At 49.6% G+C, this 23,064-nt stretch overlaps 1 protein-coding gene across 3 annotated transcripts in view; it reads right to left on the reverse strand.

Annotated features, from left to right (window-relative positions):
* The window catches only part of PREX1 (phosphatidylinositol-3,4,5-trisphosphate dependent Rac exchange factor 1), a 202,424-nt gene that overhangs the window by 158,478 nt on the left and 20,882 nt on the right, over positions 1–23,064 (reverse strand). The window contains exon 1 of one of the 3 annotated variants that reach the window (XM_054541872.2): positions 2,091–2,291. The exons of the other annotated variants lie outside the window; for them this stretch is intronic. The gene's annotated coding sequence lies outside the window, so the exon portion shown is untranslated. Of the gene's footprint in view, positions 1–2,090; positions 2,292–23,064 lie in introns of those variants that run through there. 3 annotated transcript variants of the gene reach the window in all.

A 23,064-nucleotide genomic window follows, 5' to 3' on the forward strand; every position in this document is an offset into this window, starting at 1 on the left:
GCAAACAAGTTGCAAAAGGAAACTGCAAGTCCTGCAAAAGATGCAGGGTTTTATGACATCGGTGAAAGTGATGCTGGAGAACCACAGCTGGCTGCCAGGCAAAGCTATAAACAAATGAAGACCCAGGAGTCGCTGGCTCACAATGAGAGTGAAGAAAGCCCAGGAAGACCACATAAGAAGTTCCAAAGGAACTTCTCTGACCATCAGAGAGTGCACAAGAAGTCCAAAAATGGGCTCCAGGGGTTTTGCAAAATGACTCTTTATCGTCATGCTATAAAGTGAAACCTTACATGAATGATGTGGCATCGTGTAATCATTTAATTTTATCAGAAAAATTACACATACCCCCAACAGTAAAAAATAACACTTGGTTCCCTCCTTGTTGATTCTAAGAATTCATGCAATGTTGTTATTACATTCTAAATACAGTTACTGACAGGATAAAATTCCACCTATTTTTAGGATTGTGGTTTTCTTCTTCAAAGTGAAGGCCTCATCTAGCCTCTACCCCCGCCACCCCACATTCTCAATATTGCTACATTAGGGCCCATTTTCAATGAGTTCTCAGCAGCAGGCCTCATTTTGGTAACAATTATTGTGTGACAGTGGGGCCGTCCTGATCTGCACACTGCTGGACCAAAAGGCCTCCCCCTCTTCCCTAAAGAAGCCCCTTTTCTGGGGTTCAAGAAGCCGTGACAAGTGGCCAGCTCGTTTGGGGTATTTTGAAGACAATGACTTTTCTTCCTTGGGGTAGTTGGGTAACAGGTCGTGGTGAAGTGGATACTGAAGAAGCATTTTAAGTTGTGTCTTTGTTCTGGGAGATGCTGCTGAGTAGTCGAGACCAATCTTCTGGTCTCGACTCTCTTCTGGGAGCCCACCAGAAGAGAAAGGCAAGTGGGCGACTGGGCATGAAACCTTGGGAATTAAATGTCCTGGGTCCTCCTGACCCCACCTGAGCCCACAGCAGCACCTTCCCACCCCACTGGCTGGGCAGAAGCAGCCACAGCTCCCTGTGTGTAGCCAGCAGACCCCCTCCCTTGTGCAATCTCATTGAGGTATATACTTAAAACGGGTAGGTTTTTCTAGATATCATTTCTATTTCTTTCTCTTTTTTTTTTTTTTTTTTTTGAGACCGAGTTTCGCTCTTGTCGCCCAGGCTGGAGTGCAATGGCATGATCTTGGCTCACTGCAGCCTCCATCTCCCAGGTTCAAATGATTCTCCTGCCTCAGCCTCCCAAGTAGCTGGGATTACAGGCACCTGCCACCACGCCCACCTAATTTCTGTATTTTTAGTAGAGATGGGGTTTCACCATGTTGGCCAGGCTGGTCTGGAACTCCCGACTTCAGGTGATTCGCCTGCCTCAGCCTCCCAAAGTGCTGGGATTACAGGCGTGAGCCACTGCACCCAGCCAGATATAATTTCTATTTCAATGAAGCATATTTTTTTAAAGTGCCGATCTGCCCGTCAGCCTACTTCCTGCCTGGGGTCTCCTCTGACAAGCCCGCAGGAGGTTTACCAGCAGCGGCTGCCCCGCTCCCACACCTGTGATGGGTGGCGGCCAACACCAGCCCAGAGGACATATTTAGGGCCCACTCATCAAAGCTGCAAAGACGCTGAGCGCCACTGGCACCTTCACTGCCGTCCATTCTGCTCAAGAAACAGGCTTTGGGTGGGACCCCCTGGTGGTACCAAGGCTTGGCTCCAGCCACGGTGACCACCCAAGGCTCCCCAAACTCGTCCACAGAGCCCGGCACCAGATAGCAGAGCGGCCAGCCAGGGCTGAGCTCAGGCCTCATTGCTGATGTTTGGACTCCGGGGACACTCCCTTCTCACCCTACAGAAGTACCTGTCCCAGCTGGCCAGTCTCTTTGGGCTTTTACCTCCAACCTTCAAGATGTCACCACCTCCACTGGTGCCAGCAGCCCCTCTGCTTTCCCTCAGTAATCCTGTGCATTCAGAGGGTTTTGATCCAAGGCATCAGCAGGAAAAAAAAGTGCACCAATGTCCCCAAATTCATTCCATAAATACTGATGAGCCCCCATCATGGGGCAGGCGGTGGAGACGGAGAGCACAGGAAGACAGAGCTTACCTCTAGCAAAGGGAGACAGACGACACGCCAGCAGGCAAAGCCACAGGGCAGAAAGAGCCAGGATGGACGGGCTGGTGCCTTTCAGCAGCGGGGTCAGAAAAGGCCATGAGGAGGGTCCATGAAGACAGTGAGGCCTGAGCGGGCTCATGGATCACAGCAGGAAGAGAATGGGGCTGGGCTGGACCCGAGCATCTGAGGAGCAGCCAGGGGACCAGGATGGCTCTGGGCAGAGAAAGGGGGTGAGTCGGGGAGGCGAGGTCAAACCTGGAATCTAGGCCTGAACAAAACTCCCTGGGAGGGGTCCTGGTGGCATGCTGGGGGCGGGGGGTGGTAAGCAGCTGGACCCCCTTGGAGGACAAATGAGCAACAAATCTATTTGCCTCCTTTCAGGGCATGTAGGTTTTAGACTTTCTAAAGGGCTAAGCAAACCTACCCTTGGGGACCCATCCTACAGAGACCCTAGAACCTGGGCCCAAGACATGACCAACAAGGAGACTCACTTAGGAAGAGGAGGGAGAGAGAGGGAGAGCAGGAGAGAAAGAAAGTGGCAGGGAAATGGGATAGGGTAGAAAAGGGAGGATGGTGGCCGGGCACAGTGGCTCACGCCTATAATCCCAGCACTTTGGGAGGCCGAGGCAGGTGGATCACCTGAGGTCAGGAGTTTGAGACCAGCCCGGCCAACATGGCAAAACCAGATCTCTACTAAAAATACAAAAATTAGCTAGGCGTGGTGGTGCACACCTGTAATCCCAGCTACTCGGGAGGCTGAGGTGGGAAAAATCGCTTGAACCTGGGAGGCAGAGGTTGCAGTGAGCCAAGATCATGCCACTGCACTCCAGCCTGGGTCACAAAGCAAGACTCTGTCAAAAAAAAGAGAAAGAAAGAAAAGGAAAAAAAGAAAAGAGTAGAAAAGAAAAGAGAAGGAAGGAAAGAGAGAGAGAGAGAGAAAGAGAGAGACAGAAAGAAAGAAAAAGAAAGAGAGAAAGAAAGAGAAAGAAAGAGAGAGGAGGATAGGGAGGAGAGGAAAGGGAGAGGTGGAGGGGAGGGAAAGAGGAGGAGGCGTGGGAAGGACAAGAGGTCACAAGGATGCGACTCCTGACCCTCCCAGCACCCCCCCCCCCCCCACAACACACTCCAAGAACCTCTCAGAAGCCCCGTTGAGCATAAGATGCTGATGACCCTCTGGGGACACATTCTCTGGGCCTCACTGGTGGCTAGAAACGTCCAGCAAAGGCTGCGAGAAGAGGGCTGGAAGGCCATTCCTGACACCCTCCTTCCTCACCATGGTGATGGGCGACGGTGCCCACTGCCCCTCAGCCCTGGCCCTCCCTGAGGAGGCCTGGGGAGGATTCTTCCTTTTAGCCCTGGAAACAGACCCTGACACTCATATCTGCTTCCCCCGATCCCAGGACAACATGGCACTTATGAATACATAAATCTCATAATCATGTAAAAGCTGGCTCTGTCCAGTGATTTCTGTTCAAAGACATCATAAAGGTCCTTTATAAACAAAAAAAAAAGAAAGAAAGAAAAAAGGCTGATTCCAAAACATCACACATTACAAGTGTTTGAAGAAACAGCGAATGCCCACTGGCAGCAAACAGCCCCCGGCCAGCCAGGGTCCACAAGAGAATGTTTCAGAGGCCTGAGCACTCTCGAGCTCATTTCCTCTCTCTGCTGCTCCCCACATCATGGATTTATGTAAGGGGGACGACGAAAACCCTCATCGTCCCCCTTACATTAAAAAAAAAAAAGGCAACCATAAAACAAAAAACAAAACAAAACAAAAAAACATTTTTGCAAGGAATTTTATAAGCGGATCTGGAGAACAGAAGGACTAAGGAAACCCCTAAAGAAGTCTGGTTGCAAAATGTTCTAAAAAGAAAAAACAAACTTTTAACACAGGAACACCCGATGATACATTTTTTAAGTCTAATTTTGAAAAATGATCAAAACACTTTTTTTCCCCAACATTACAAATTACAAGTGGCCACCAGATGCTGGAAGAGGGAAATATGGCTGTGGTTTGTTTTATTTTCTCTGTTTTTAAGAAACCTCAAAATTAGGGAAGTCACATATACACAAGCAAAGGCAAGGCAGGAAAACTGCCGATGTGGGGGCTAAACTTCACTTGCAGATGGCGGAGGCTTCTAGATGAACGCACCCAGGAATCAGCCACATCTAGCCCTAGAGCGGGGGACCGTGACAGAATGTGTGCAAACCCAAATTGAACTTGTAATTCACTTGATGGATTTAAAAGGCCCGTGGGAAGTTTTCTGTAAGCCGGGAACATTTTGCTGCTAAGAAAGCCCCGCCACCCAGGGAACAGGCGGGCAGTGTCCTCGAGCCTTTTGCAGGATAGAGGCAGATGTTTGGAGATATGATGTAACCTGGGTGAAGTGAATTCATTCAAGGATGAGTCATGAAAGCAGCCCTCAAATGTCCTTCAGAAATCTCAGTGGCAGAACACAGAGCTTGGACCCAAATGCCTACCTACCACCCTCAAACAGGAAGCTCCCCTCTTTCAAAGAAGCTCTAGCCCTGACGATGATGGCAGGCTTCAGCTCTTTGGCCACCAGCTTCTATTCCCTCATTTTACCATGAAGTACCCTGATGCTGCTTGAAAGGTGTTGCTCATCCCCCCACCTGAGGCACACAGAGCACAGAATGAAGCCAATTCTTTGTACATTGAGCCCCCAGATCAAACTCTACCTGAAGCTGTAGGTCTAGCTTCATGGGCTATTATATTTCTTCTATGAGTCTGACTGGTTTGGGTTTTCAGTCACTGCTATGGTTTGAAGGTATCCCCCACATTTCATGTGTTGGAAACAAATACCCACTGTGGCAAGATTCAGATGTGGGGCCTGTAAGAGGTGACTGGCTCATAAGGGGCTCTGCCCCCGTGAATGAATTAATGCATTCATGGATTAATGGGCTAATGGATGAATGGGGTATCATGGGAGTGGAACCGGTGGCTTTATAAGAAGAGGAAGAGAAACCTGAGCTGGCCTGTTAGCATGCTCAGCCCCCCGCCACGATTCTCTAAACTGCCTCGAGTCTCTGCAGAACCCCCAAGAACGTTCTCACCAGATGTGGCCCCTCCACCTGGGACTTCTCAGCTTCCATAACTGTAAGAAGAAAGTTTCTTTTCTTTATAAATTACCCAGTTTCAGGTATTCTGTTATGAGCAACAGAAGATAGACTAAGACACCCACTCACACAGTGAGCCCCACCATGCAAGGATTAAATAAAACCCTGACTTTAGCTAGAACCTTCGAAGTTCGGCCATGTCTACCCCTTCCAAATAACCATCAATTCAGAACAGAACAAGTTCCTCCAATGTCATGGAAGGTTTCCAGCTTCACCCAACTTCACAGTACAATCTACCATCTGCTTCCTCAACATCTCCACCCACCTTCATCACGGGACAACCTGCAGAGCCTCAGGCCCTGACTCTGCTCCTCACCACAGAGCTTTTCTGAGTAATAATGATGGTAATAATAACATCATCAACAGTCAGGGCTTGCTGAGAGCTCAGAATGGGCCAGTGGGCTTGCTCTAAGCACATTCGTATGGTATCTCATTTAATACAACACCCTTAGCAGTGGGTATCATTAGTCTCCCCGTGCTACAGATAAGGGGGCAGAGTCACCTGCTCAGAGTCACACAGCTTGTCTGTGGCAGGGCCAGGCTATCAGCCAGCCCCCACGCAGCTACCTGAAATGAGTATTTTTATGTTGATATGAGTAACTATGGCTATCATATCAAATCCATGATTTCATGAACATTATTAAGCTGAGACTATAAAGTTTTAAAAAAGGGAGGCAGTTCAGATTGAGTAAAAATATTATATAGACAACATTGTGACTAGTATTTGAATATGACACAAATCATAAGACTGATACTGAAATGAGTACATTGCAGGAAACACTGGACAGACAGACGAACAGACGGACGGACGACAAACAGATGGATAGATGGGTGGATAGATGGGTGGGTGGGTAGATGGATGGGTGATGGATAAGGAGGAAAGAAGAAGGGAGAAAAAGAATGAAGTGAAGAAGGGGAGGAAAGAAGGAGAAAAATGGGCCTGGCACGTAGTAGGTGCTCAACAAATATGCTGAATGAAACCGTTAGCAAAGAAGAAGTAGACTGCTGTAATTAAGAGTGTGGGCTTTGAAGTCAGACTGCTGGTTCATGACTTGGCTCAGCCTTTCCTCGCTGAGGAACCCTGGGCATGTGACAAAACCTCTCTGTGCCCCAGTCTCCTGGACTGTGAAATGGGACAATAGGAACACTTCCATCAAGGCAGCCAGAAGAAATAAGTCAGTTAATGTATGCAGAATGCTCAGGACACAGCCGGATGCATCCTAAGTGCTTGGTAAGTGTCAGCTAACAGTATGATGAGTAACTTGTTAAATCCATTCTAGGGCGGACCCAGTCTAACCACCTCTCTATTTCAGAAGCAACCTCAAGTTCCACAGGCCTCCCCTGAAAGTAGGAATGGAAGAGAGGAAACAGAGGAACAAAAGGCTCCACTCTCCCCAGGCTCCAAGGAAAAAGGAGGGTGGAGGGCTACAAGGTAATTTAAGAAGTTTAACAGGGAAAAAAAGTCTTCAACATGAGTGGGGAAAAAAAAAGATAAATTCAATGGTCCAGGCTGCCTCTCGAGATAACTAAATTCTGTTGTGCTCATTCTGCATGCTTCAGCTTTTCTTAGACTCTGAGGAGTTTTTGCCTAAATTAGAGCCTGCAATATGCTGAAGAGAAGAAAGGGAAGGTGAAGGGAGGCAGAGGAAGAATCAGGGGCCCGTCAGGCACGCCCTAGAGGAAGCCTGGCTGTTCCATCCACTCCAACACTGAATGCCAAGACAGTGAAAGTCGAATCCCAGCACCTTTCCCCACAGCCACAGCCACAAGCTGTAGGTTGCACCCAAGTCCCACAGCCCAGCCCTCAGTGCTCTCAACACTTTCCCTGCCACATCCCAACATCCCCAGAAGCAGTCACCCAGATTCTCCAGAACATCTGCTACCTCTACCCACCCTGTCCCCATCAGCTCCCACCCTCCCCAGTCAACTGAAACATTACTGGCTGCTCAGGTGGCTACTGTCACCGCCCAGGAACCCCAACACATGTTTATTCCCAGGAACGTGTGAGAGGGTGAGAGTGTGCGCATGTGCACAAATAATAAATACACCGTATTTATGCAAGGAGATATGCATGCAGAAAACAGCACCCCAGATAGCTGGCTTGGAACTGTGCAGATTCATGCACACACACACACACACACACACACACACAAATATTACTCCCTTCGGTAAACACAGAGAGACAAAGCACACAGAAATAAATCGTTACCTTTGCGCTGTTGCTGCCAGATGGCAGAGCCTGGCATTGCCGTGTCTGCACGTCTGTGCATTTGTGTGTAATAATAACAGTGGCTGACATGACTGAGTTCCTACCATGGGCTGGACGCTGTCCTAAGTGCTGCATCAAACCCAGAGGAGGTGTTATTATTACCCGTTTCATAGCTGGGGAAACCAAGGCACAGAGGTCAAGTCATTTGCCCCAAGGTCACCCTGCTGGTGAGGGGTAAAGTCAAGGACTACAGACTAAGCACCCAATATGAGCAAGTCTCGTTTTATGACCCTGGGGGGTGACAGGGAGGAATCCCAAGATGACCAGCTGCCATGGGGGTCCTCAACAAGCCCACCATCCCAGTGATGGGTCAGGTTTCAACACAATTGAAACGGACATGAGCCAGAACTCCCCAGGAAAGAGGGGTGCCCAAGGTTCAGAAATGTTTGAAATCAAGTTCAGTGTCCAGCAAAGTCCTCGCCACCAGCAACAAGTCAACCCGGGGGCAGAGTGTGCAAACTGGCAACCCACAGGTTTGGCCCACAGTCATGTTTGGTTTGGCCCATGAAGTGTTTGTTAAAAATGTGATTGAGTTGCCAACTTTTAAAAATCGAGTGATTTCATACCAAAAACTCCACATTTCCTGCCGTTGGAAAATGTCTTTAAGAAGTCAAAAGATCTGGCAATACCGGGCTTGAGTTCCCGCACGGGGACTGCTGCCTGGGGCTGAGAGGCAGCTGCTTGCTTGACATGGGACATGTGCTCCAGAAGGCACAGATTGGGGTTGGGGGCCTGACTGCAGGGGCTCACTTCTGTGCCTCAGTTTCTTCATCTGTAAAACAGCTTCCCCATAGGACTGGTGTCTGGCACCCAGCAAGCACTCAATAAATGTTAAATAGCACTGCTGTCTCCCCAACATCCAAGGCCCAGGGCTTGAGGCATTGTTTTATAAAAATAAGAGCTAAGGCCAGGCGTGGTGGCTCATGCCTGTAATCCCAGCACTTTGGGAGGCCGAGTGGATCACCTGAGGTTGGGAGTTCGAGACCAGCCTGACCAACATGGAGAAACCCGGTCTCTACTAAAAATACAAAATTAGCTGGGCGTGGTGGCGCATGCCTGTAATCCTAGCTACTCAGGAGGCTGAGGCAGGAGAATCGCTTGAACCCAGGAGACAGAGGTTGCTGTGAGCTGAGGTCGCGCCACTGCACTCCAGCCTGGGCAACAAGAGCAAAACTCCATCTCAAAAAAAAAGGAGCTAACACACATCTAGCACCCGCGCTGTGCCAGGCTCTGTTCTGAAAGCTGTACTTTATGAACTCACTCAATCTTCCCAAGAAACCTATGAGACCATTCCTAGGTAAATGCCCAAGAGAAATAAAAACTATCTCCATACAAAAACTTGTACGCTCATGTGCATAGCAGTATTATTCATAGTAGCCAAACTGTCGAAACCCAAATGTCCATCAGCTAATGAATGGATAAACAAAATGTATATCCATATAATGGAATATGATACAGCCATAAAAAAGGAATGAAATTCTGACACATACTACAATGTGGAAGAAGCCAGATACAAAAAAATATATATATGTATATATATGTGTATATATATGTATATATGTATATATATGTGTATATATGTATATATGTATATATATGTGTATATGTATATATGTATATATGTATATGTGTATATATGTGTGCATATGTGTGTATATATGTATATATGTGTATATACGTGTATACATGTGTATATATATGTGTGTGTGTGTGTATATATATATATATACACATCTATATAGTATGATTCCATTTATATGAAATGTCCAAATCTGTAGAGATAGAAAGTACATTAGTGGGCCAGGCATGGTGGCTCATGCCTGTAATCCCAGCACTTTGAGAGGCAAGTTGGGTGGATCACTTGAGGTCAGGAGTTCGAGACCAGCCTGGCCAACACTGCGAAACCCCATATCTACTAAAAATACAAAAATTAGCCGGGCATGGTGGTATGCGCCTGTAGTTCCAGCTACTTGGAAGGCTGAGGGGGAGAACTGCTTGAACCGGAAGGCAGAGGCTACAGTGAGCTGAGATCGTGCCACTGCACTCCATCCTGGATAATGGAGCAAGACACTGTCTCAAAATAAATAAATACATACATACATACATACATACATAAGTAGACTAATGGTTCCAGGGACTGGGGAAGTGGAATAATGGGGAGTGACTACCAATGGGTTTGGGTTGCTTTTCAGGAGTGATTAAAACGTTCTGAAATTAGAAGATAGTGACAGTTACACAAGCTTGTGAATATACCAGAAGCCACTGGAGTGGACACTTTGGGGAATTCTTTATGGCATGTGAATTATACTCAATTAAAAAATTAAAAAGAGAAACACCTATGAAATAGGTATTCTTGTTATCCCCATTTTACAGATGAGAAAACCAAGGCACAGAGAGATTAAGGATAAAGAGATGTTCCTCTATATCCACACTGATGTTGAAAGTAGAGAGATAAAGTCAGGGGGAGAGGGTTAAGTGATTTTTCCTGCACTGGCTGCTTTACCGGTCACAGCCATAGGAACCTGGATTTGCAACCCTTGCCCAGGCAAATCATTTACTCTCTCTGAGCCCGAGGCAAAGGCCAGACAGGAATGGCTTTTTTCTTAATCTTGATCCCTCTCAGGTCCCCCAAGGACCCTACAAGTCTGGAGCATTACATGGAAGCATTACTTATTCATATGTAAGGGCCAGTTCTGGCCATTAATAAATGATGATTTTAACGACTCACAGTGGTCCACTCCCAGGGAAACGGGAAGAAGCCATTCTGGGTTTTCTAGGTCCAAGCCCTTCACATGGCTGGCTCAGATGTCAGAACAAGGAGCTCAGTAGCCCATCTCCTCCCAAGTGTCTGGCCAGGAGAAGAACCCCTTACTCACCAGGCAGAATATGACCTCACCGGGCTAAAGGATCCCCTCACTAGGAGACCCCACGGGACAAGAGGACCCCTACCCCACAGAGTGGGAGGACCCCCTTATGAACACCCCCATAATTTGGAGCAGCAGGCTCTCACTGAGCTACTGGGAGCTGCAAACGAGCCCCTCTAAACCAAGGCCCTGTCTCTGAGCACAGAAGGGACCTCAAGGTGCCCTGCACCTCATTCTCAGATGCAGGGACCAGCCTGTGAATGAAGTATCAGAAGCCAGACAGTGACAGGGAGAAACAGAGGGAGAGAGGGGCACAGAGAATGAGACTGAGACAGAAAAACAGAGAGAGGGAAGGGAAGGAGCGGACAGAGAGTCCTGAAGGAAGCTGGAGGCAAAGCTGGGAAGATAGAGCTAACCAGGACAATGAAAACAAGAGCTCTCTCTCCACTCCAGAAGGAAAGAGGCCAGGAGGCAGAGAGGAGGCCCAGCAGGAGCCTTTGCTTGGGGTCCTTCCCACACTGCAGGGCAGCACCAGTACTGCGCAGGAGCCCCCATCAGTGGGTGGTGGGGGTGGCTTCCCAGCCAGGCCGGAGCCTGCCAGGGCAGCCTCTGCAGAGGAGGAAGCCGGCTGGTCAGGCTGGGGGCTGGGCCGGGAAGTGCCAAGCACCCAGCCAGGTTGCCATGGCCACGCAGACAAAGAGAGGGGCTGCTGAGAGGCCCAGGGACAGGGTCCCTAAGAGGGGCCCTGGCTGCCTACAGTCCCTGGGGACTGGGCCTTGGATGTTGGGGAGACAGCAGTGCTATTTAACATTTATTGAATGCTTGCTGGGTGCCAGACAGCAGTCCTATGGGGAAGCTGTTTTACAGAAAAAGAAACTGAGGCACAGAAGCGAGCCACCGCGGTATCTCATAGCGGTTTTTGTGACTAGTCTATGAGTTGATTAAGTGAAACTCTTTAGTACAGTTCCCAATGTATTGAAACCCTCACATGTCAACTATTATCGCAAAATGTCACCAAAAGTCAGATGACATTGTTAATGTAATTCTCTTGCATCCTTATCGTCACTCACATGACACCTATGTGTCATGTATGTCATGTATGTAGTTGATGACCGGCTTACTGTCTGCCCCTTACCAGAGGGTCAGATTCATAAGGACAGGGGCTTGGGTCTGTTCCATCACCCACTAAACACTCAGCTCAGCCCAGAACTGTATCCGGCAGAGCTGGGATGCTGGTTCTGCCACATATTTGCTGTGTGACCCAAGACAAATGACTCAACCTCTCTGAGCCTCCATTTCCCTATCTGTGGAATGGGAATACAATGATGATGACCTTGCCCACATACAGAGAGGATCAAAGAAGGATGCTCCCTGCAGCACTGCTTAGTACAGACCAGTGACTTCCAAATGAGGGCAATTTTGCTTGCCCCAACCCCCCACCCCTGAGGACATATGGCATTGTCTGGAGACATTTTGGGTTGTCACAACTGAGGAGGAGGGTGCTTTTGGCTGGTGGGTAGAGCCAGGGACGCTCCTAAACATCCTACAATGCACAGGATAGGATAATCCCCCATAACAAAGCCCCAAATGTCACTAGAGCTGAGGCTGAGAAATCCAGAAGAAAAAGAAAAAGGCAGGAACCACCAAGATGCCCATCAAGAAGGGAATGAATGTATAAACCCCAGCAGAATTGCCCTGCAAAATGGTAGGCAGAAGTCAGAAGGAAGGGCCTGAAACTGTGTAAAACAACATAAAAAGATTATCCAGACATACACATCCCATGAGCAAAGCCAGTTCAGAACGCTAGGTGATCCTACGTTTACCCTCAGGGACCTAGAATTCGAACCCAGGAGCTCAGCCCCAAGCCTACAGATTTAACCATCTGCTCCACCGGCCTCTGCTCTGTATCTTTTACCAAAACAAACGCACACGCTCGAAAGCATGCTATGTCACTGCTGCAGGTTCACATCGATGTGTGGCAATGACGTGAACAAACACACAGGGAAAGATCTGGAAAGCTGCACACCAGCCTAGTAACAAGAGCAACTGGGGCTGGAGGCAACCAGGAACACGAAGGGGTAGGTTACCTCATCCACAATGCATTAATTTTCTACAAGAACAATGCATTTGTATTTGTCATGTTATGAAACATTAATGAAAAAGTACAAATACATACACTCTTTAACCCAGAAATTCCATTCCAAGAAATGAATAAACTTACAGGTATGAAGTGGCCTGTGTCTGTCCCACCATGATTTGAAATGGCAAAAGATGGGCACAACCTCAGTGTCCATCAACAGGGGACTAATTTAATAATAATTAAAAAAAAAAAAAAAAACAGTACCTCCATTCAACAGAATTCTATACAGCTATCACAAAGTTCAAAAACAGGCAAAACTAATCTTCGCAGATAGAAATCAGAACAGTGGTTACTTTTGGGGATACTGACTGGGAGAAGACACCCTCTGGGGTGCTGGCAATATCTGATCTGAGTGACAGTTATTCAGATATATCTTATTATAAGCTCACCAAGCCGTTTACTTGGTGTATTGTACATTTTGCATACAAGATATACCTAAAAGAATTAAAATTTTAATGGAAGAAAAAGGACTGATCACGGTGGAAAGCATTTCTGGAAATTCTCTAAATTCTATCATCCCCCTTTCCCAGAGAGAGCTCTTTGCTTGGGTCCCTGAGAGGCGGCCAAGCTAGGGTCCAGCCCCCCCTCTCAACTTCTTCCCCAGAAAAAAGCCAAATGGGAATCAAGCTGGCCTTTGTGGTTGAGTCCAGCAGAGCAGGACAAAAGGGCCAAATGAAGGCCCCCTGCTCCCCCCAGACCCCCCCAGGACACTGAAGCCCATTCATGTTGGAGGCTGGCCATTTCCCCAGGGCTCCAGCCCCCTCCTCTCAGGAGCTGGAAACAATATCCCCTTTTACCACCCCTCTTGTCTCTCACTTCCGCATTTAATTGCAAGTTCATGGGTATTAAGTGGCCCATACAGCTGACCTAGCTCTCTCTCCCCTCCCATCCCCCGAAAAAAAAGGCCCACAGCGCTGTCTCTGTTCACTGCCCCTCTGTGCGCCCGCTCTTTCTCAATGATCTTCCCCAGAGAGAAAGAGAACGACACCCCCATCGGTCCCCGCTTGTCGCCTTCCTCAAACAACCCTGTTCTCACCCAGAAAGCACAGTCTGGCAAAGCGAGCTGCTCGTGGCCCTGGCACAGGGCGCCAGGCCTGCAATGGCAGCTCTGTCCCGACTTTCCCGGCCAGCGGCACACCCACTTTGCACCCGGCTGTAACCCCACTTGATGCCTGAGAACACTGAGGCCCAGGAGAGTCGATGACAGGCCTGCAGTCCTGACAGAGCCAGTGCTCAGACCCTCAAGATCCCTCAGCCTGGATCTGTGACTTTCCCTAAGCTGCCTTCTTGTCCCCATTCAAAGGGGTGCCCAAAGCCTTTGACTCTAAATCTCTTCTCTAGCTTTGCAATTTCAGGGACGACGCTGAGCTCATCTGTAACCTTTAAGGGTTGGGAAGAAGTCACGTAAGTCAATCTCCTGCCTTTTGCATGAACTCACTTTTGCCCTTGCCCATGGGGTTCCTACCTCTGGAATGTCCTCAAGTCTGCTGCATCTATCCTGAAAGTCTCCACCTCCTCCAGGAAGCCTTCCAGGTTATATGGGTCAAGGTCTAGTTTCCCCTCCTCCACTGAAAAACCTCATCACCCACATTCCTCCACTACCAATTCAAGTCCAACCCAGCTCTATCTCCATCCACCTCCTGGTCCAAGCCACCACCATCCCTCACTGGACACTGAGGCAGCCATCTAACCAATCTTGCTGCTCCTACGGTCCAGCCTCCATACCCGCACCTAGGGGTCCTTTATAAAGCATCCATCAGACCACTCTTCTGCTCTGCTTAAAGCCCTCCCCGGCACCCTGCCACACCAGGAGGAAGCCCCTGCTCCTCACCTCTTCCTGCAAGGCCCTGCATGCTCTGTCCCATTACCCTCCTCACCCCACAGCCTTCCCTCCCTCCACACCAGCACCAGCCTCCCCGCTGCACTTAAACTCTGACAAGTCCTTTCCCACCTCTCAGCCCATGCACCTGCAAACTGAAGTGTACCTGTCAATCAGCTGGGGGCCTCGTCAAAAGCAGATTCTGCTGCAGTGGATGTGGGGTGAGCCCAAGCTCCCACGGTGATACTGCCAAGTCCCTGGAGCACACGTGGAGGAGCTTTGGCATGCAGTAGGTGCTCAATAAAATTCATCTCCTGGTGTTATATTCATCTCACTAAATTTATAAGGAACTGTGTATCTGACCCTCCTGCTGGGATTAAATTGGAATCGCTTCAGATCTATGCAAGACCCTGCCTTAAATCTCTAAATATGAATTAAATAACTTTTTTTTTTTGAGACAGAGTCTCGCTCTGTCGCCCAGGCTCGAGTGCAATGGCGAGATCTTGGCTCACTGAAACCTCCACCTCCCAAGTTCAAGCAATTCTCCTGAATAGCTGAGATCACAGGCGCACGCCACCACCCACAGCTAATTTTTGTATTTTTAGTAGAGACGGGGTTTCACCATGTTGGCCAGAATGGTTTTGAACTCCTGATCAAGTGATCCGCCCACCTCAGCCTCCCAGAGTGCTGAAATTACAGGCATGAGCCACCCCACCTGGCCCTGAATAAATAGCATTTTAATTTAAAATATAACAGCTATAATTTCTTGAGTGCCCACGTTTTCTTTCATTTAATTCTCAAGACTCTCATATACACTTGGTTGAGGGTGGCAGGAGCTTGCTGCATGGAAGCCCCTCACAGTCCCCAAGTGAGATCCCCACTGCCCACCACAAGGACACGCAGACAGGTCTGGAAGAGGAAAACGTGTGAAACGTCCCTCTGAGCCTGTGTCCACCCAAGCACACTGTCAGTGGCATCCTAAAATGAAGAGCAACTCCTATAAACCCTGTGGCCCTGCCCCGAGCAGCACGGTCTATCACCCTGGAGACTGCATGTGCTAAAAGCATTAGCTGGTTCAAACTTAAATATTTCAAAAGCCACCCTCTGGGGCCCCAGTCTTATCCTACATGCATTTTGTTAATAATACAGCCAAAGACTGGAGGGGCCTTGGCTTCCTGTGTACCCCATGGGTAACGGTTTTCCAGCCCCATTTTAGATAGGTGGAAAATGGGGTACAAAGAGGTTGTCCTGCAGGCAAGCGGGCCTCTGTCCCCCCACAACAGGGCCAGAGAGGGGCCAGCTGGGCTGAAACCCAAGAAGAGAGCACCAGTGTTCTCCTGGGTGAGGGGGCAGGGGCTGCGGGCACAAGGGCCCTGCTTATCAGTGGCCACCAGTACCTCTCCCTGGCTGGGCACCTCCACCCATCCAGACAGGATCTCACTCTAATCTGCCTCTGCGCCAGGGGCCAGCAGACCCCTGCCATAAAGGGGGCCTTGGGGGACTTTGATGTGGTAGAGGACAGAGCCAGCCTGACTTGTGGGCCAGCTGTGGGGGAGGGGAGAGCCCGAGGGGCTTTAAAACAGTCTCAGCTTCTCTCCTGTCCATGTGGAACTCTGGACAATTTGAATAAAGCTATTTCACCAAACTTTATACTCATTTAAACTTCACAACAACCTTTAAGGTAGGTACTATAATCACCCCACGTTTTACAAGTGGGAAACTGAGGCACATAGAGCCTAAATAGCCTGCTCAAGGTCACACCACTGGGAAGTGGCAGGGCTAATTCAAATGCAGCCTGAGCTGACATTAAGGGCCTGGATTTATTGATAAGCCCCTTATCAGTAGGGCGACCAACAGCCCCAGTTTACTGAGGTCTGAGGGGTTTCCTGAGATGTGGGACTTTTAGTTTTAAAACCAGAACAGTCCTAAGCAAACTGGGGCAGTTGGTCACTCTATTTACCACTCGACTTATCAGTGAGAATAAAGATAATAATAGTAACAGCGACAGCAGCCAACAATCCCTGAGCACTTATGATGTGTGCCCGGCATCGTGCAAACCCCAAAGCCTCACCACCGAGTGGTCCTGTGATGTAGGAGCTTTTGTTCCCTCTCTTTCCCTCCCTCATGTCACAGACGAGGAAACTGAGGATCAGGGAAGCTGCAGAACTTACCTAGAAGGCATAAAAGGGAGCACAGCCTCTCAGATGGCAAAAGCAGCCAGCTGTCCATGTACTGAGGCTCTCGGGCAGGGCTAAAACAAGGCCCCAAGCACCATGGTACATACTGAACACGGTAGCCTTTATAATGAGACCAATGCCTTTAACATACATGACACATGACGAAACCACTCTGGATGCAAATATCTAATTTTTTTTTTTTTTTTTTTTTTTTAGTGACAGGATCTCACTATGTTGCCCAGGCTGGTCTTGAACTCTTAACCTCAAGCAATCCTCCCGCCATGGCCTCCCAAAGTGCAGGGATTACAGGTGTGGGCCACCGCACTCAGCCTGTGGATGCAAATAATTATGGGATTTCTAAAGATATGTTAGCTTAAAATCTGCCACTTACTATCTGGGTAACCTTTGGAGAGTTCCTGCCTGTCACCAGGATAAAATGGGGATAATAAGAATCTTTCCCTAACAGGTTGCAGTGAGTATCCCACAAGAATGTGCAGCTGAAGAGCTTAAGACATGGTCTAGCTCATGTGAAGAACCAGCTACTAGTAGCAGTATTCGTACTGGCATTAGTGTCTATGCCATCACAGGCAGCGTGGTCTTTTGCTGTGTAAGCACCAAGGAACATCTCCTCTTTCAGCAACTCTCCATGCCTCATGCATCGGTGACACTGAAGGTCTAATTCTGAGAAGCTGGCCAGTCCGGCTCTCCCTCTCGCTGAGAAAATGAGACCACACCAGGCCTGACACCCACACACCTGCCTGCCCTAAATCATCTTGAAGCAAGCCCAGCCCACCACGCGGAGACACCCAAAGAGCCTCCTAAAACCATCCTGCGACGGAGTCCCTTCTGGTCAGAGCATCATCCTCCAGTAGGTAAGGGCCAAGGCACAGTTTCACCTCCGTGGATACAGGCTTTCTATTGAGAAACCCAGCCTGTATCCTGCATCCAGCCGCTCCTCTCTTCCCACCACCACCCTGGGCCAGGCCACCCACGTCTCTCCCCGGGGCTGTTGCAGTCACCTCCTCACTGCTCTCCCCACTTATCTTTGTCCCCTGCTATGGTTTAGCTATGGCTTATTTGTCCCCACCAAAACTCATGTTGAAATCTGGCCCCCAGTGAGGCGATGTTGAGACGCAGGGTCGCGTGGGAGGTGTTTGAGTCATGGAGGCGGACCCCTCATGAGTGGGCTGGTGCCATCCGCTCAGTAGTGAGCTCTCACTCTGGGGTGTCTGGATTAGTTCCCCAAGAGTGGGTTGTTATAAAGCCAGGACGCCCCTCGGGTTTTGTCTCTTCGCTCATGTCTGCTTTCTCTCTGACCTTCTCTGCCGTGCCATGATGCAGCGGGAAGGTCTTCATCAGACACCATGGCCATGCCCTTGAACTTCCCAGCCTGTGCAACTGTGAGCTAAATAAATCTCTTTTCTTTATAAATTACCCAGCTTCAGGCGCTCTGTTATAAGCAGCAGAAAACAAACTAAGACACCCCGCGCACACCCCATCCCCACCCCCACCAACCCATCTACTTTCTTCACGGTAGCCAGAGGGGTTCTTTTAAAAGGTAAGTCATTCACCGTCACTACCTGGCCTAATGCTCCTACAGCTTCTCTACCACTGACAATAAAAGCCCAACCCTTTGCCATGGCCTCCAAGACCCTGCCCAGTGCAGCCCCCACATGGTGCTCAGACCTCTTCTCCCACCCATTCTCCCCTCACTCACTCTACCCAGCCACACCAGCCTCCTTGATGATCCTGAAACTGGCCAAGCTCATCCCTGCCTCGGGGCCTTTGCACAAGCTACTCTTCCTGCCTTAATTCCCATGGCTGGCTTCTCAGTGTCCAGGTCCCAGCTCAAAGGCCACCTCATCAGACAGGCAGGCCTTCCCTGATCATCGGATCCAAAACAGCCCCCGACTCTAATTCATATCTCTGTGTTACTGTCTGCATAGCACTTGTCACTTACAAGATTTTTCTCATTTGTTATTTCTTCATTATTCATCTCCCCCGACCCAAACATCAGAGATATGAGAGCGGGGATTGTATCTGTTTTGATCACTGCTGTTTCCCCCATGCCTGGCACACAGTAGGACCTTAGTCAGTATCTGCTGGGAGCATGAAGACAGCAGAAAACAAGATTCCTGGAGCTCTAAGCATGCCTGACATGGTGTGGGAATCCCCCATTCCCTTTGCAACAAGGGCTCTGAGAGAAGCCAGGCCGTTCTGTGAGCTTGTAACAGGGGCTCTGGCCCAAGCTGGGGAGTGAGGAGCGGGCAAGCCAAGGGGGGCTTTCCTGAGAAGGTGCCTTAGACCCCCACCACCCAGCGTGCTCCCTGGACCAGCGGCATCAGCGTCTCATCTCCTGGGAGCTTGCTTAGAAATGCGGCATCTCAGGCCCCACTCCAGACCTGCTGATCCAAAACCTGCATTGGAACTAGATCTGCAGCTAGTTCAGAGGTATAGTCAGATTTGCGATATCCTGGTTTAAACTCCCAGATAAGTAGGTAATAGCAGGCATGGCTGGTTCAGGGCATCCCTGGGAACCAAAAAGCTCATGGCAGGCCCACGAAGCCAAACTCATGCAAAACATGGCTTCCCAGCAGCACAGACCAGACCAGAAAAAGCATCGAGGCCCAGCCAGGGACCCCAAGCATCCTTCCTCCCTCAGACCCAAAATAGGATCCAAGAAGCTCAGAGCCAGCATATGCGGGTGGGGGAGGGAGAACGGGGAGATGAACCCAACAGATTTGCATGGCAGACTCCCCGAAAGCCATGCCATCTGGAGCCCCTTTGTGATAAAGGGAAGGGGAACAGAGTGAGAGCCAGGAGTATTTTCAAGGAGTGGGGTAAGGGGGCAAAAGAGGTATGTATAGGGAGAGGGAGGGCCACCTGTCACCAAGACCAGCAGCACCCCAATTCCACCTCCCAACCACCTGCAACACACAGGGCCACACACGCCAAAAACAGCTTGTAATCCACATAGCATCACCCCTTCTGCAGCTTCCCGAGGTCTGATATCCTGGAAGTCGTGCCCTGAGTCCTGCTCTTGGTACATATGGTTGTGGGGCAGCCAGCACCTCACCCCATCTACATTGACGAGCCTGTGACCCAGGCGTGGGCAACCAGAGCTCTGGGGCCCTCTGGATGGGTGATACTTGGTTCATGGATGGGTCCATGAACTCAGGGTCAGGCCAGGGAACACCTGGATCCAACTGTGCCTGAGGCCATTACTCCTGAGTCAAGTAAGCCCAGAAAGTCTTTTTTTGTTTGTTTGTCTGTTTGCTTCGTACTCTTCAAGTTAGGGTTTCTGTCACTTACAACCCAAACAGTCCTGAGTGATACAGCTGTTACAGCACCTATCATCCTGTAATGTCTCACTTAGGTGCCCATTTTCTCCCCTGGACTGGAGTCCTTGAGGACACGCATCATTGTCTGAGTCATCTGCGTTTCTGACGCCTAGAAGAAGGCCTAGGATATAATATAATCTTCAGGAAATACGTGACAATGACTGGATAGCTCGTCCTTCTTTCACTCTGCAAATATCTACTGAGCACCCACTATGTGCCATAGGTGTGGGGACACAACAGGGAACAAAAGAGACAAAACCCCCTGCCCTCTGGGAGCTTAAATTCTAGTGAAGGAAGAGCAGGCAAGAAGCAAAGGAGTCAATCAAATACAAGTGCCATGGAGAAGAGGGACACAGAGGGGGAGCATGGGAGGAGGGGTGACTTTCCATGGGAGGCCAGCAAAGGCTGGGCTGAGAGGGAGAGGCCCAAGACCTGAAGAGGTCATGAGCGCACAAATACCTGGAGAATGTTCCCAACCAACAGGACAGCATGTGCAAAGGCCCTGAGGCAGGAGTGTGCTGGGCATGTTTGGCAAAGGAGTCAGAAGACCACAGACTACAGGGCCTTGGGATTTCCTCTGGGTGAGGTGGGAGCCAGCAGGGGCTCAGATAGGAGGAATGTGACCTGATTTATGCAGGGTACATGTGGAGAACCAGGGGCAAGGGTAGAAGCATGGGACCAGGGAGAAGGCGACTGCAAGAGTCCCAGCAGGAGACCATGGTGGCTGAGACCCCAGGCTACCCATGGGAGGTGAGAAGTGGCCAGATCCTGGCTGCTTGTCCAAGTTGGAGCTGACAGGATTTCCTGATGGGTTGGATGTGGGATGTAAGAGGAAGAGCGGCGTCGAGATGGCCCAAGGAGGTGCCAGAGTGACTGGAAGGAGGGGGCTGCAAGAGGAGTGGTGGGGAGAAGGCAGCAAGTTTGTGATGCCTGCTGAACGCCCTCATGGAGATGTCAGGTCATCATCTAGAGGTCAGGACAGAGGTCAGGGCAAGGAATATAAATCTGAGAAATGTCGGCAGGGCATTTTAAATGACTGAGCAAGATGAGCTCAACCACAGAATGATAATGAAGTGACAGAGTAAGAGAGGGAAGAAATGGTCCCCATCTCCTTACCACGGGCTGCCAGTGCCCACCAGCCTCCTGGCTATGTGCCAGGGAGAAGAAAGGGTGATAAACAGCAGCAGGACATCAGCTCCTTGTTCTAGAACAGTTTGCTGTGGACAATGGAGTTTCACATCCACCATTTAGCCTGCTCCAAAGAGCTAGGTAGGGCAGGAATTAGCATTCCCCACCCCACCCCGTCACCCAGATAAGAAACTGAGGCTCAGTCAGAGAAGGACAGGCGGGTGCAAGGTGATCCAGGCTAACTCAGCTGGCTGAGCCACCCGGCCAAGGCCAGGCTGCAGACACCATGTGCTCTCTGCCAAGTGCAGCTCTTCAGGAGCAGAAACAGAGAGACCTCCCCCCACCCTACCTTCTGCCGCTGCCAAAGACCTGACACATGGGGAGGGGCTGAGAACATGTCTTGGCCCAAAGTGTTGTGGTGACTGGCAGACAACAAGCGCTGGCAGCGAGTTAGGGAGCCGGGAGGGGCAGCCAGCACCACACACAGGGCTGGGTCTCCAGGGTCCCCTCAGCACCAGGGGCTCCCTTCTTCCTGGACTTACAGGCCAGCCCCGAGCTCAGAATCCCACCTCATCCCTCTGTGCCCCCCAGCAGCCACCAACTCTTGAGAGAGACACCAGGGATGGGGCATCCTGCTCCCACCTCAGCCACAGGGCTCAGCCTCAGGGATCGAGACCCAGGTTCAAATCCCAGCTCCAGTGCCAACTGACAATGAGACTTAGAACCAGCTGTGACACCTCTCCAAGCTTCGATGTCTCCACCTGTAAGACAGGTGGCAAATACAGAAACACTTCCATCATCACTGTCGCCAAAGCAGCGAACATGTGCTGAGCTCTCGGGATGTGCCAGACACTGCTCTAGACCAGGGCTTCTCCCGCTCAGTGCCACTGACAATTGGGGCCAGGTAATGCTATGTGATAAGACTGTGCTAGGCACTGTAGGACATTCAGCAGCGTCCCTGGACTTTACCTGCTACATGACAGTAGCAGGTAGAGTCCAGACATCCTTCCTCCCCAGTTGTGACAACCAAAAATATCTCCAGACATTGCCATATGTCCCCTTTGCAGGAGGGGCAAAACTGCCCTTGTTTGAGAACCACTGTTCTAAGCCCACCAGAACGTCAGCTCCAGGAGGACAAAGATCTTTGTCCATTCATCAAATCTAGGACCTGGATTTGAACTTAAGGGACCTGGTTTCACAATTTGCTCAGACACCTGCTATCCTGATTCTCAAAGGCCTATGGGAGGGTTTATGTGACCCAATATTACATACAGGTCTGCCCCACAGTAGCTGTCTCTAAATGGTCATTTTTTGTTTGTTTGTTCTAAACTCTAGACTTGGTTCATTATTAATAACAGCTAACATAATTAAGCATTCATTATGTGCCAGGTACCAAATGAAACATCTTTTGCACACCATCGCTCATTTCAGAGGTACAATGATCCTAGAAGGAAGGGATTACTATTACTCTCACTTTATTGAGGACAAAACTAAGGTTCAAACACGTTAAATGACTTGCCCCAGGTCACATTCCCAATAAGAGCAGGAGCCGGGACTGAAAGATAATATACCAGGGCCTCTCAGACTTTGGGCTTTCAGATTGGTAAGTTCCCTGACAAGGGAGCAACAAGCATTTAATGAGCACTGACTGTGTGCCAGGCACTGGGCTCAGCATCAGGGATACCAAGGTCAAGATGGCTCCCAAACAGCTCCAACAGCAGGCAGAAGGTGGAGAGGGCTCAGTGCCAGTATGGAGGGCTGGGGCTGGGGAAAAGGAAGTCAGAGATGCATGAGAGTAGCAGGAATGGCTTCTCAGAGGAGGTATCGGGACAGCTCAAAGGAATCCAATATCCATTCATTCATGGAACAGTCAGGGAAGGCCTCTTCAAGGAGGTGACATCTCAACAGAACGTGGCTGAAGACAGAGGTGAGCCATGCTGACGTGAGGGAAAAGACAACTGGCAGGGAACTGTCTTTTTTAAATTATTGTTAGTCTATATTAATTTGGAAGATAGTGTGTTAATTAGAACTAGTGTAGCAATGCAAAAAAAGTATACAAAGATAAAGTAAAAAATCTTTTTCTACA

The sequence above is a fragment of the Pongo abelii genome, chromosome 21, assembly GCF_028885655.2.
Source record: "Pongo abelii isolate AG06213 chromosome 21, NHGRI_mPonAbe1-v2.0_pri, whole genome shotgun sequence".
Classification (NCBI taxonomy): Eukaryota; Metazoa; Chordata; class Mammalia; order Primates; family Hominidae; genus Pongo; species Pongo abelii.